At 48.8% G+C, this 13,533-nt stretch overlaps 1 protein-coding gene and 1 long non-coding RNA gene across 7 annotated transcripts in view; one reads left to right on the top strand and one right to left on the bottom strand.

Annotated features, from left to right (window-relative positions):
• The window catches only part of NTRK3 (neurotrophic receptor tyrosine kinase 3), a 370,144-nt gene that overhangs the window by 228,281 nt on the left and 128,330 nt on the right, over positions 1–13,533 (top strand). The window lies entirely within an intron of this gene.
• The window catches only part of LOC309626342, a 75,770-nt gene continuing 62,243 nt past the window's right edge, over positions 7–13,533 (bottom strand). The window contains exons 2-3 of the long non-coding RNA XR_014243119.1: positions 10,693–13,359; positions 7–8,369 (exon numbers count right to left, since the gene is read on the bottom strand). This is a non-coding gene — a long non-coding RNA (uncharacterized lncRNA). The remainder of the gene's footprint in view (positions 8,370–10,692; positions 13,360–13,533) is intronic.

Raw genomic sequence — 13,533 nt, 5'->3', positions numbered from 1 at the left:
TAGAATGTTGTCCCTTCTGGGGAGGGAGGGTGGCATGGCGATAGACCACGTAGCTGGGGTTCTGGAACCTTCTGGGGTGACCTACCACCTGCTAACCTCCCACTCTCTAAGAGACCCTCCCTCTTTGTTTCAAAACTTGAAGAATAGCCTGGGCGAGGGGACACCACTGGGACAGAGTCCCCTGGGCAGAGCGGGCTCGGGGCGGGGGTGGGTGGGGGAGCAGCCTGGAGGCAGGAGGCCCAGCCCCACCTGAAGAGGTGCTCCCAGTAAGGCAGGGGGCACAGACACGGCTGGTTGTACCTGTGGACCTGGCCTGTGTATTCAGGAAATGTAACCTGACTCTGTCCAGACAACAGCCCCTGAGGTCGTCAGACCCGCTGCCCCAGCCTCCACTAGAGGGGAAGGGAGTGAAGGGCGGTGAGTACCTTTCGAATGGAAACATCTCTCTAGCTGCCCCTCCAGTGCCCCGAAGTGCACATTCTGAGAATCAGATCATGGCCCCGGTGCTAGGACCCTTCCCCTCCCCGCTACAGATGTCTCCTTCAGATCAGAGGGCTCGGGGCACCTGCTTCCTAATCTCTCTTCCCTCCTGGTGGTTCAGCCCCTCCCTTTGTATTTCTGCTGAGTCTGCTAGGGCCTCTCCCCGTTCCCGGTGCCTCCATGGCTTGGCCCTCCATCCAGCAGCTGTTTCCCTTGCTGTGTCCCCAGGCTCAATCTAGGCTCAGCGACTACAGTGCACACCCCTCCCCTCCCACTGTTCCTGCTCCCGCTCCCGAGAAACGGGCAGCTGTGTCAGGAGAGGGAACAGAGACCCCTGGAGAGTGCCCTAGAGCTAGAAGGGACAGAAGGGATGGGGTAGGTTAAGGCCTCATCTACAGACAGGAAACCCGAGGTTCTGGGAGGCTGTGAGTCCCCCTTCCCTGCCCGTAGGCTTCTGCCAATCTGTTCTCTTCGTCTGGTCAGCTGGTCCCAGGTCAGCCTAGGAAGAAATGCCTCTGGTCTTGCTCTCCCTCCTGGCGGGTCTCTCAATACTTGGGCTACACTCTTTGTAGCTCACAGAACTCTTGCAGCTCCCACTGGTCCATCTTATAGCAGAGTGGGCATTCAGCCACCCCATCCACCTTTGCTTCTGTGTTTCTGGCTCTGTTTTTAGTGAGAGGATTGCCACAGTGGGAGGGACTGGGCTAGAATCAGGATAAGGTCATCATTTGCCTCCCAACCTTGATGTCCTCCAGAATCTGTCTCAGTGTTTATCAGACTCCCCCCATCAGTACCAGTTAGAGGAAGGGTACTTGGGTTCTGGACCAGGGCTGGGCAAGGGAAGAAAGATACCTGCATTTCAGATAAACAGTGGGGAGGACAGTGCAAAGAATGGTTCTACTCTGGCTAAAGCTCTCACCTCGGATCAGGGTCATCCTGGACTGACCTCGGTGAGGCTGGGAGGAAAGCCCTCCTGTGATGGTAGCATGGGTCCAAGCTCGGTCCAGGGTTGGCACTGCTGAGCTTTCTAGAGTGATGTTGGTATTTGAATAGAGGCTTGGCATTGCTGTTGAATATACAGCTGATTCTCGTTATTCCAAGTATTCTGTAAAGTCACTTTGACCACTAAATTAGCGAACACTGGACCATTGTTCCTAGGGGAAATCCAGGGTTAGGTTCGTGCAAGCATCTGGTCACAACACTTTTATCAGCTGATCAAGACATAACCTGTATTATGTGTGCTTCTGTTTAAAGACACCTTAGTACATACTGTTGGTTCCTTAACATTGAACTCATAGTGGCCAATAGCACTATGACTCATGCCTGAACAAAGCTTATCAAACACACCTCTTTTCTCCGTACGGCACATCGCAGCCTTCTCACTCATAGGAACACTAGACAGAGCTTCAGCACTATGCTTGGGGGCTGCTTTAAACTGGGATCTCACCCACGAAAAGCACAAATATGCAAAAAAGGTGGCATTGGATAGACCACGAGAAGGACACTTGTTTACAGTATGAGAGCTGAAATGAGAAAGCAGAGCATGGCTTTTTAACCTCAGCTGGGAATGTGCATGTGGGGTGACTCAAATTGGTCACCACTTCTCGAATGTTTGTGAATGACTGTGAAAGCGCTGTGTGTGTGTGTTCTGGGGTTGCACATAAATTGTAGCGAGTAGGTGAATTCATAAAGACAGAATCCGGGAAAAACGAGGATGGGCTTTGTTCCCTGTAGTGGAAGCTACAAGGGATAGAGTAGGGTCCCATGGGCTCCTGATACCAGGTGGTGGCATAGTTTCCAGATGGGGCGAATGTGGCATGTGAGGAGGAAGATCCCTCTGGGCCATCAGAATGAGTGGGCACCGTGGAGAGACCGGTGGGTTCTGAGTGTCCTTTGATGTCAGGACCCAGCACCCAGCCAAGGAGCTGTCGCCCTGGGAAATGGTGCAGGGGAGAAGCGTCTCCACAGCTCCTTGTGTTTGTGACTCAAAGCAGACGGCCTTTCTACGTCCAGACAGCACTTCTGTGTACACAGGAAGGGATCGGTGGAGACAGAGAGGAAGCAGGTTTAGTGACAAGACTTGAGGGAGTAGGGAACAAACAAGACCTCATCAGAGCAAAATCCCCGGATGAATCCAGCTTATCCAAACCCTCTGATATTAGGGAAGATGCCCTTTTCAGGGAAGCGGTACGTTTTGTCCTGTCAGTAGACAGCGGATGGCTCTTAATTGTTTTCAGAAAACATGTGTGGCAAAAGGACAAACAACGTGCAGGAGCCTTGTAACCGGATTTGGCTAATCCTCCCTCTGTGAATCCATGGCTGACTCACACAGTCCTGGAAGGGAGCGCCTGGCCCTCTCCTCGCTGAGATTTACCGGCTGGGAAGCAGCAGGTCTCTGATTACAAAGGCCTCATCAGTCAAGGGAAGGGACTCCAAGACACATCCCCATGTGCGATGAAACACTATCATAAATAATTAAAACCACATGCGCCTTGGCGGATAAATAAGCAGTGAACGTTTATGATGCTGCAGACAGGGCTGGGGTCACTCCTTTGGTGGGGGGGGGACGGCAAGAAGCAAGGGATTAAGGGAGGAGAAATGCTCATATCTTGGGGCCCTGCGGGGGAGGTCTCCCATCTGAGTCCCTTCCTCGTCCCATTTAACAACGCGGACTGTGGGGAGAAATCGCAGGGACATTAGCTACTTGAATTTAGGGGTCATTTCCGCACGTCCTCCGGTGATGGATTTAGCACAGAAGTGTTTTTCTTTCTTTACACACGTGTTTATCATAAGTGGTGGGACCTTTCTGGCTGGAGTGATTAAGACGCTGCTCCTCTCCTGGTTTCTCACTTTCTATCTGTCTTCAGTCTGGTCCATAGCATTTTTCATAGTGTGTCAGGGCTGCAAGGATGTTTAGAGCTCACCTGGTACCATCCATTATCAGATGCTTGCAGCCCCTCACCCATGTGCCCGAGTGCTCTGCATTTGGCATTGTCTTTATTCTAAATTTATTCGGCCTTTCCAGGGGTGCTGGAAGAGCTGAATAAAGACGCTGCTCTTCGGGGTTGGATATAGAATCTGCAGTCTAGTGAGGCCACCCTCATTATTTATTTAAAGCCCCCTGATGCTCAAAAGCATCAGGAAACCGGTACAGCCCTCCATGTCACACAGCCAATTTGAGGCAAGGTCCTTCTGAATGAGACAGCAAGGGGCCGGTCTAGCTGGGTCACTGGGGAGAAGTTTCAAGCTATTTGTAGCCACGTTGGGCACTAGGTGACTTTTGTCCCCCTTGTGACTGCGCTGGGCTGCAGTTGTGGTGCCTGTGCTGGGCCGGGCTGCAGGCGGCTGTGTTAGGAGTCATGCTTTGGCTCTTGCCCGTTGCTCGGTTGGAAGGCTGCTTGGCTCTGTTCAAGGCCCTGGGGTTCTCTGTTCATCCCCTTTTCCCAAAACCATTCTCAGAGGACAACTTTGCCTCTTGGTTGAGAGAGCAGAGGCCAGCTGGGGGTGCTAACCCGTGTCACCCTCCCCTCCTGCCCTCTGTCCCCAGGCCAGGCTGTCTGCCTTTATTCTCAGGTTGTTTCTGTCTCAGAAGGGGTGCATCTTCCCAGCGTCAGCGTTCCCAGCTCCCCACCCCTCCCTATGACCTCTCCCCTCCTGGTGGGCCTGTAGTCAGGGACTCTCCCTGACCCTGGCCAGCCATCCTTTGCTCTCACCTCCCCTTTCAGACATTGTCCCCTTCCACTCAGCACTATACCTCTTCACGTTCCCTGCCTGGTAGCTCTGTTTCCCCAGGAACCCCCGAGTTCTCTTGGTAAAACTTGAGCATATTCCTTTGGGCCCCTCCTCTTCATTAGCATCTGAGTCATTCACGCAGTGCTGACTTTTCTCCCTTTCATCTATTCAATAAATATTCATTGAGGGTTTGTGTCAGGCCTTCTTTTTGGCTCTGGAAACAATGGGGAACAAGGCATGCATGGTCCCTACCCTCAGAGACTTACTGCCACCCGGGCTGATCTCCAAGATGCAGGATGGGACCCTCTGCCCCCTTGGGGCCACTCCTGGGGCCTCGTGTCTTCGCCTTGCTCCTTTCTGCTGCTGATTCACCAGCCTCCCCCCCTAGTCACTTCTTTCCAGGTCTCCCTCGAAGCTCACAACTCTGACGACTGTTACCACAGTGTAATTCCTGCTTGAAATGCCCATCTCCCTCCCCGCATACCCTCACTCCCTTTTCTTCCTTCCTGTACCTACTCATCACTGGGCATCTGGCTCACTTCCAACCACCTGTGAGTTCTTCCTAGGCCCATCCTATTGAAAAGTGACCTTTCCCCATGGCTTAGAGGAAAAGCCATGCACAGTAGTCTTGCATGATTTTGAGTCAAATCTTAGGTCATCCTGTCCCTTCTCAAAGATGTGGGTCCTGTTTCCCAAACCTGACTTTGAACTTATTCCAAGAAGTAGCTCTTATGTGTCACCAGTCTTTTTTGTTTGTTTGTTTTTAATTTTTCCTTTATTTATTTACTTATTTATTTTTATTTCTGGATGCATCTGGTCTTAGTTGCAGCACGTGGGATCTTTCATTGCGGCACGTGGGCTTTTCTCTAGTTGCGGCGCACGGGCTTCTCTCTAGTTGTGGCGTGCAGGTTTTTTCTTCTCTCGTTGAGGCGCGCGAGCTCAGTAGTTGTGGCGCTCGGGCTTAGTTGCCCCGCGACATGTGGGATCTTAGTTCCCCGACCAGGGATCGAACCTGCATCCCCTGCGTTGGAAGGCGGATTCTTTACCACTAGACCACCAGGGAAGTCCCCTGTGTTACCAGTCTTCATTGTCTGTGGAAACACAGCATGGGACTAGGGTTGAAGAAGATACCAACCAACCGTGTGTCAGATGACGCTTGGTGAGTGTGTCTTCATTCCAGGCGCAGGCTCTCGAGAGATGTCACAGACCGAGGGAAAGGTCGTTGATCTGCATCAACAGCCTCCTCTGGACCAAGCCCTGGGCTGGGCTTTCCATTTTTTACCTCATGCAATCTTTCGCCCACTCTCTGAGGGAGAGGCTGATATACCCATTTTATAGATAAAGAAACTGAGGTTCAGTGAGCTTAAAGGACTTGTCCCAGATCATACAGCTGTTAAGAGAGAGCCTGAGGTGAAAACCCAGACCTACTGACTCCAGGATGCATCCTTTCCCTGTCAGATCACATTGCCTAGGATTCCAGTGGTCCACAAGCATTTACTCTCCACCTCCTGGACTCAGGGAAGCTGGCTTTTGAGGAATGCTGTATTGTGGAGGTTCGATGTTCTCCCTGTTTCCAGGATAAGGACAGCCCTATGGGGAAGAGAACCTTGGCTGAAGGTCCCTGTAGTCATGAAGCTGGGTCAGCCTTGGTCTGGCTGTTGGGACTTATCCTCCTTTCTGAATTCTTCCCCAAAATCAAGTTCCCAAGGGACCATGGTTGCCTTCAGATAAGGAAATACTTGGCCCTGGGGATAAGTCAGTTTCTTAATTTTTAAAAATTTTTTAGAGCAGGTTTAGGTTTACAGAACAGTTAAGCAGGAAGTACAGAGTGTTCCCATTTACCCCCTCACACTTCCCCCACCAAAATCTCCCCTATTATTAACATCTGGAATTAGTGTGGTACATTTGTTACAATTGAAGAACAAATATTGATATATTATCATTAACTAAAGTCCATCGTTTACAGCAGGGTTCACTCTTCATGTTGTACAGTTCTATGGGTTTTACAAGAGCATCGTGTCATGTATCCATCACTTAAGTATCGCACACAATAGGTTCACTACCCTAAAACTCTCCTGTGGTCCAAGATTCATTTCCCCTCCCCAGCCCCTGGCAACCATTAATCTTTTTTACTGTCTTCATAGTTTTGCCTTTTCCAGAATGTCGTTATAGCTGGAATCATACAGTACGTAACCTTCTCAGATTGGCTTCTTTCACTTAGCAATGTGCATTTTAAGGTTCTTCCATGTCTTTTTGTGGCTTGATTGCTTATTTCTTTTCATCACTGAATAATACTTCATCGTATGGCTCTACCACAGTTTATCTATTCAGCTATTGAAGGACATTGTATTAGTGTCTAAGGGCTGCTGTGGCAAAGTACCACAAACTGTGTGATTTCAAACAATAGAAATGTATTGTCTCGTCGTTCTGAAGGCTGGAAGCCTAAAATCAAGGTCTCAGGGGACTCTGCTCCCTCTGCAACCTGTAGGGGAATCCTTCTTCCCTGTTCTCAGCTTTTGGTGGTTTGCTGGTATCCCTTGGCTTGCCACTGCATCACTCCAACCTTCTGTCCTCACATGGCATCCTCCCTGTGTGTCTGTCTTCACAAGGCCTTCTTCTTACAAGAACACCAGCCGTATTGGATTAGGGGCCCATCCTTTTCCAGTATGACTTCATCTTGACTTAACTAATTACATCTGCAATGACCCTGTTTCCAAATAAGGTCACATTCTAAGGTACTGGGATTAGGAATTCAACCTGTTTTTTGCAGGGTGGGGGGTGTGGGTGGACACAACTCAACCTACAGTAGACATCTTAGTTGCATTCTAGTTTGGGCAATTATGAATAAAGCTGCTATAAACATTTGTGTGCAGGTTTTGCATGGGCATAAGTTTTCAACTCATTTGCATAAATGCCTAGGCGCGCGATTGCTGCATCGTATGGTAAGAGGATGTTTAGCTTTGTAAGAAACAGCCAAACTGTCTTCCAGGTGGCAGTACCAAGGCAGATTAGGTTCTTTTCATTTCATATTAGACTAGCCTCCACTGCTCAGGTCCTGCCCCAGGGTCTCTTGGACTTGTCAGTGCACACCCACCTACTCTGTGTGCTTTCTCGAGTGTGTCTATGTATGTGTGTGTACACACAAGTGTGTGCTTCTATATGTCTTCTGCTCTAAACTATACCAGCAACTGATGATGGTGTAATTCTCATCAGATAGTTATTTGGCCTATAGTGAGCATACTTCACTTCTAACTTGTCATTGGTCTGAGGCCAATTGCCACATTGACTACAGAACTGGCGCCTAGATTTTCTGACCAGCGTGCTCATGCCTTCACAGCGTCTCAAAAGCATTTTGTCACAGTGACTCTCTATGGTGCCCACCCGGAGCCCCCAGTGACCCTCACCTCTTTGGGCATCCGAACCCTTTTCTGTTTTGGTTTCCCAGAAACCTTGCTAATGCCTTCTCTTTCCCCATGTGTCATTTTCAAGCTGGCCCTGGTCTTTCGGACCTCCTTTCAGGCCTTCAGGACTCTGTTTTCCACGTGAGTCTCTACACTTTGAACCATGCGTGTGCGTTCAACCTTCAGCCTCTCCTGGCTGGTCACCTCTACATCCTGCTTTCTTAGGCCTGTCACTCGTCCTCCCTGGCTGAGCCGGCAGCTCTGTCCTGGGGTCCCTCACAGCACGTCGTTCTCATTGGGCTGTTGATACCCCATCTGTGTTGGTTCCCTCCAACCCCCTTTTCTCCTTTATTCCTCAGTCAGTCAACAAACATCCATTGAGCTCTTATTAAGTGCTGGGCACTCTGACGTGGGCCCTGGGATAGGGTGAAGGACCAACCCTTCTTTACCTCTCTTTGGCTACATTGCAGCTGTTTGGAGGTCCCGTCCTCACTCTCTTTCCTCAGGGCAATTGCTTGATGCACTCCCCTTACCATACCAGCCTAAAAGGCGAGGACGTCCACAAAGATGACCAAAGCTGGAACTAGTAGGTCTGTGAACTGTGTCCCTTTAGCTGAGACCAGTGGTTCCTACATCAGGAGGGAGGGAGTGGCTTGTCTCTTCCTCCTCTTCTGAGCCAATCAGCCACGGACCCTGTCTTTTCTGGAAGAGGAACTGCCAGGGCCGATTTACCAGCTGTGGTGGGGAGCACGGAACCTGTGGACATAATGCAGTATTAATAGTGCATCGGCATGATATAGATTTCTGTCACCTTCTATACTAACAAACATTGCTTAGCGCAGGGTAATGATGGGTGTTTATTCCCAGCCACTTAGCTCAGCGTAATGGACTTGCAGATGAAATATGGAGAATGGGCTCCTTTGTCTGGGAGGCCACCCACCCTGGAACCAGGAACAGAGACAGCAGTCGTAGCTGCTGCTACTGAAGAATATGCCTTTCTAGGTTTTTCTCTAGCAGAAGTCCTGATGGAAGGAAAGGTATCTGGTTACAGAGCTGGGCTAGGAGCTCTTCCTCTGGGAGTGGAGCTGAAGTGGAGGCTGGCTTACAGGGGGTGGGGGGATTGCTGTTTGCTCCCCTCTGGTTGGTTTAGGAGGGAGGCCTGGCTAAATGTGACGTGAAGAGATTAGGACCAATGTGGGCGTGGCCCGTTCTGATGCATCTCTTCCTTTATTCTGCTGGTTGGATCTTGATGGTCCCCATTAAGGGAACTATAGGTTGAATCTTGGTGAAGGTAATAGTGATATTTTCCCTTAGCCTTTTTCACCGATTGGGTGTCTCCAGGCTCTGTTTGCCAGACAGTCTTTCATAGAACATTTTAAACAAACAAAAATTAGGATTGTTCCCCTTGGATTTTTCTTCAATCCTATTTTCAGATCCAGTTAGAATAAGTAGCAGACCCCTGAGAAGGCTGTGGTGTTAGGTTTGGTGGGCCCAAGGAGGAAAGGAGCGCTCAGACACATTACCAGTTTCTTTTCTTTCCAGACAAAGCTAGGTGATTCCAGAATGGGTTATCTTGAAAGCCAAGGCAGTAAGTAAGTCCTGGGCCCGCATGCTTCAGCTTGTCCTGAGGGTTTCAGTCCCTGGAGAGTAACCTCTGTGGATACTGATTCCCAAATCCCTTAGATCTAGGCATAATCTAAGCATAGCCTATTGCCCTTTCTTTTCTCTATCCCAGGATTTAAAAAAATCACGTGATTGCATTTCCCCCAAATTATCTGAAACGCTAGAAATTGCTGAGCATGTACTTTGGAGCTGTAACCAAACTAGTCCAAAGGGACAAACTCTGGTCCATCTCCCTGAGCCAAGACAACCTGCCTTCCTATTGAGTCTCATGACCTCATATGTTCTGTGCTTCACTGCCATAATTACATACTCAAAGTTAGTAGCTGCATGCAGTCATGCTAATTAAGTAATTAGGTATAATTATGCTCACTGTAAATACACGGTAATTGGCTTAAAAAAAGTACTTAGGGGGTAAGCATGTGCTCCGTGGTGGAGGAGGAGGTGAAGAATGATAAGACCCTCAGCCAGCCTGTAGTCATGTCATTTCGTGGGGGAACATGAACACAGGGGAAGGTGCACCCAACAGCTGAAAGTGAGTGAGATGTGGAGTGGGCCCTTACCTTCCTGTCCAGAGCCCTGGGAGCTGAAGTTCTACTTGTCTTCTTGGCATGTTTTGGCCTCAGTCTTGTCTCCAAGGAGTGGGAGGATTAACTTCCCTCCAGAGATCCTCTCCAGCTCAAGATTTCCCAGACCTTTACTCTTTTTTTCCTTCAACTGGATACAAGCATCTAAATTGGATGGGAGTTTTTAAGGGTGATCATTCTGAACCAGCTGAGAAATCCACACAGCGATCAGATAGGAATCAAAAGTTGGGCTTTCTTGCTAGACTTCAGAAAGTTGCTTAGAAGTAAAGCCAAAATGGGCTTCTTGATGCCTCTCCCAAGCTTTGAACTTGGGATGCACAGACAGGAGTTGGGTCTCAGAGCAGATGTTGTCTATCTGGTTGCATGGAGGGTCATGGTCTGCCTCATTTTTGCAAGTCAGAAAGCTTAGGAACTCCTTGGAAAACCACACAGGCAGGAAGAGTCTCCCTTTTCTGCATTAGCCCTACCTGGAAGAGAATATAATGAGGGATGATGGACTCTGCCCACCTCATCCATCAGGTAAATCACTCACTTCTCACAGGGAGGGACCAAGCACACAGGTTGGGGGAAGAGCTGGGGGTTACTTCCTGTGTCTTTGAGGAGATAGAAATTCCTATTTTATGGGCAGAGGCTAAAAGACCCCCCTCACCATCCATAGAGACAGCAAGGGGTGCTATTGTTAGTGGCAGCCCCTATTAGTATTCTCTTTCCAGAAACCCTTTCCAGGAGAAAATGGTCATCATCTCCATTTCCTCTGAATGAGCACATGAGTCATACTCCAGATGGGAGACATGCCTAAGAGCTGGGGAGTTCTCCTTCTCATTGTGCTGTCTTCTTAATGGTCAGTAATTAAAAACCCAAGCTCTACTCACCTCTTAGCCAAGAAACCCTGAGTGCAACTGCCCTTCTGTCTTCTCCCCAGCTGCCTTTAACGCAGGATTTCCCAAATGGTGCTCTGGGAGTTTTTCAGAAAAAAAAGTTCCACGGTCAAATAAGTTTGGGAAAACCTGGATTGAATACGTTTTTTGTTTTACTGTGGGATTCTGAGAGCTTCTAATGGTAAAGGTCATTGCAATTTTGTAGGAGAACACCTGGGTCTGCAGCATTTCCCAAATTTATTGGATCCCCCCCAAAACTTGATTTTTGAGGTACACTTGTTAGCATCTCTCTGTGGACGCAGATGTTCAGTGGATCGCATTCTGGACTGTTCCGGGGGTTTGGGGTTCTGTTTTTGCCTCCCCAGCAGATGTGATAACTCATGTGACAGAGTGCCCAGATGGGCCTGAACCTGTTTGGCACGTGCTCTGTCCCATTTCTTCCCAAGCATCTGGGAGGGACAGGAAGTGGATGAGTTCCATGGGAATGCCCCGAGTCGGGGTGGTGGCATTCTTCAGGATTTCTGGCAGAGCACTAAGTGCCCTTCATGCAAGTGGATCAGGGGTCTTTGTTGGTTATTCTCTGCCTAGAAGCTCTTGCAGGTGCCTCTAACACTCCCTAAACCCCCAGATCCAGAGATGCTGGTCATGGCCAAATTTCACTGCATTCCTTGTTTCCAGGCAGATCTGCCACTTAGGGTTGGAATCTCAGGGAGCTGTCTCTAAGGAGAAATGCACGATCCAAGATGCAAGCTGCTGCCCCCAAGCCACTGTTTCCAAACCATTGGGTGGAAGGTCAAAGCACCTCTTTATTTCAAGAAGGGGATCCCTTTTCATTAGAAAAGAACGTAAGATGAGTGTGGGTGGTCCTAGACCCTGGTCCCAGCCTACTGACTCAGCAGCCACGTGACTGTGGGCAAGGCATCCACCATCTCTAAACTTGAGATAAGAAAATGTGACCACCTTAGCTGGTATTTTTTGAGATGACGTGGCATGAGAATTTGAAAGGGCTCTGTCAACTTGCCTAAGTGGTATATACATGACCATCCTTGCCTTGACAACGACATTCTTACAACGATAGTTACAATTCCTGCCTCAAATATGCTGTTGGAGGAAACCAGATTGATGGTGTCAAAAATAGAGGTTTGCAAAGCTTGAAGTTATTTCTGAAAAGATAAGAATATTTCCCTCCAATGATTTCTTTCCCCCAGCTCTAAGAAATCGCAGTTTATCACCCAGATCCGCAGCCACAGAGATGCTCTTGGGAGTCAAGACTGTAATATGTTGGTTGTCAGGAAACGATCAATGCAGATGAGCAGAGAGCTCAGGCCAATTTCCTTTTGGGTTTATGAGACTGCAAAGCCGTGGGTGCAACTAGGGGATGGCAGAGAGATTCATGCTGAGATTCTTGTGTTGGTTTTATAGTCTTTGTTTGCCCTTCCCCCTTGTCAGGAAACATTATTTTGTTGAAACTGCAGTGCCCCTGCTCTCCCATATACCTGCCCAAGTGTATCACTTGAGTTACTTGTACGTCTGTGCCCATATGGTACCTTTTGTACAGTTAGGGCTTTAATGCCTGGCCACTCAAGTGGCCTCCTTTTTCCTTGTTCTTATACATAAGTGCACAGCCCCTTCATTCTTCCTCAGCAGACCTACACGTGGGACTTTTAGACACAAATGTACATGTTTATGGGTCTTGTTTATATTTGTGCACATATCTCATGTTTTGGACACTGATCGTATCAGTTCAGATCTTTTGGCTGAAAGTGCTAGGCAATCCTGACTCGGGCTTAAACAAGAAGGCAGTTGGTCATCACATAACTCAAGTAAATAGGTAGGGAAGGCTCCTGGTTAAGTACATTAGGACTCTAGTTCTGTTTTTCTGAGATTCTCTTGCCTCTGCCTTTCTGTGTTTGGCTTTACCACCAGGCTGGCTCCCCTCATGATTACGGAATGGTTGCAGGAGCTCCAGGCATCACAACCAAAGACATGGCCCAGGGACAGCACAGAATTGTCTCTTCTTGTGGGTTGACTGAAATTGAGAAAACCTTTTCCCAAGTTCCCCAGCAGCCTTTCCCTCCTGTCTCATTGGCCAGAATTACGTCATCTGTTTATTCTTAAGCCAGTCACCCATAAAGAAATTGGGACTAAAACAAACACCTAGGCTCCTCCAGATACTTCCCTGGGCTTGGGGATGCAACTCACTTCCCCTGAGGCATAAGGCTGCCCGGAGGGGTGTGAATACCCTCCACAGAATCAGAGTCTGTTAGCAAGAAAGAAAGTGAGAAATGACACTGCCCGCCACCGCAGTTCTTCTACGAGGGTCAACTCCTGCTCTGCTAGGAGTACGCAGAGGCCTCTTGGGGTAGAAGTGGCAGGAGGAAGATGAGAACGTTGATCTCGTGCAAATTTTACTCCTCCTCTGTCTCTCTCCGCTGAGGGAAAGCAAGCTGGTAATTTGTGGTCGTTGTCCGTGCTGTTCTGGTCTGGGAAGTTGTCCTGCTAATTTTCAAGGCTACACTTATATGCCCGAGCAAAGACAAATTTCTTCATGTGGTTTTAGCTGGATCCGATTATCTTGGTTGAGCAAGCTGTGTGAATTCCTGGGAGCTGCTGTATGATCCTTTGGAAGCATCGTTTCTGGAGAGGAGGTGGGAGCAGGGGCTGGTGAAGAGAAAGAAAGGGGCAGAGTAGTGAAGAGAGGAGAAATCACATTTACTCAGTACCTCTCAATACCTCCTCAGGGCCAGGGTCTGATCTTTAAGCAGGTGAAAATAATAATAAAATCGTACACAGCAGAGTGCTTACTGTTGGCACTGAAAACTCTTTAAAAATGAT

Source organism: Balaenoptera borealis (genome assembly GCF_965194805.1).
Source record: "Balaenoptera borealis genome assembly, chromosome: 3".
Lineage (NCBI taxonomy): Eukaryota > Metazoa > Chordata > Mammalia > Artiodactyla > Balaenopteridae > Balaenoptera > Balaenoptera borealis.
This window is presented reverse-complemented; position numbering and strand designations above follow the sequence as displayed.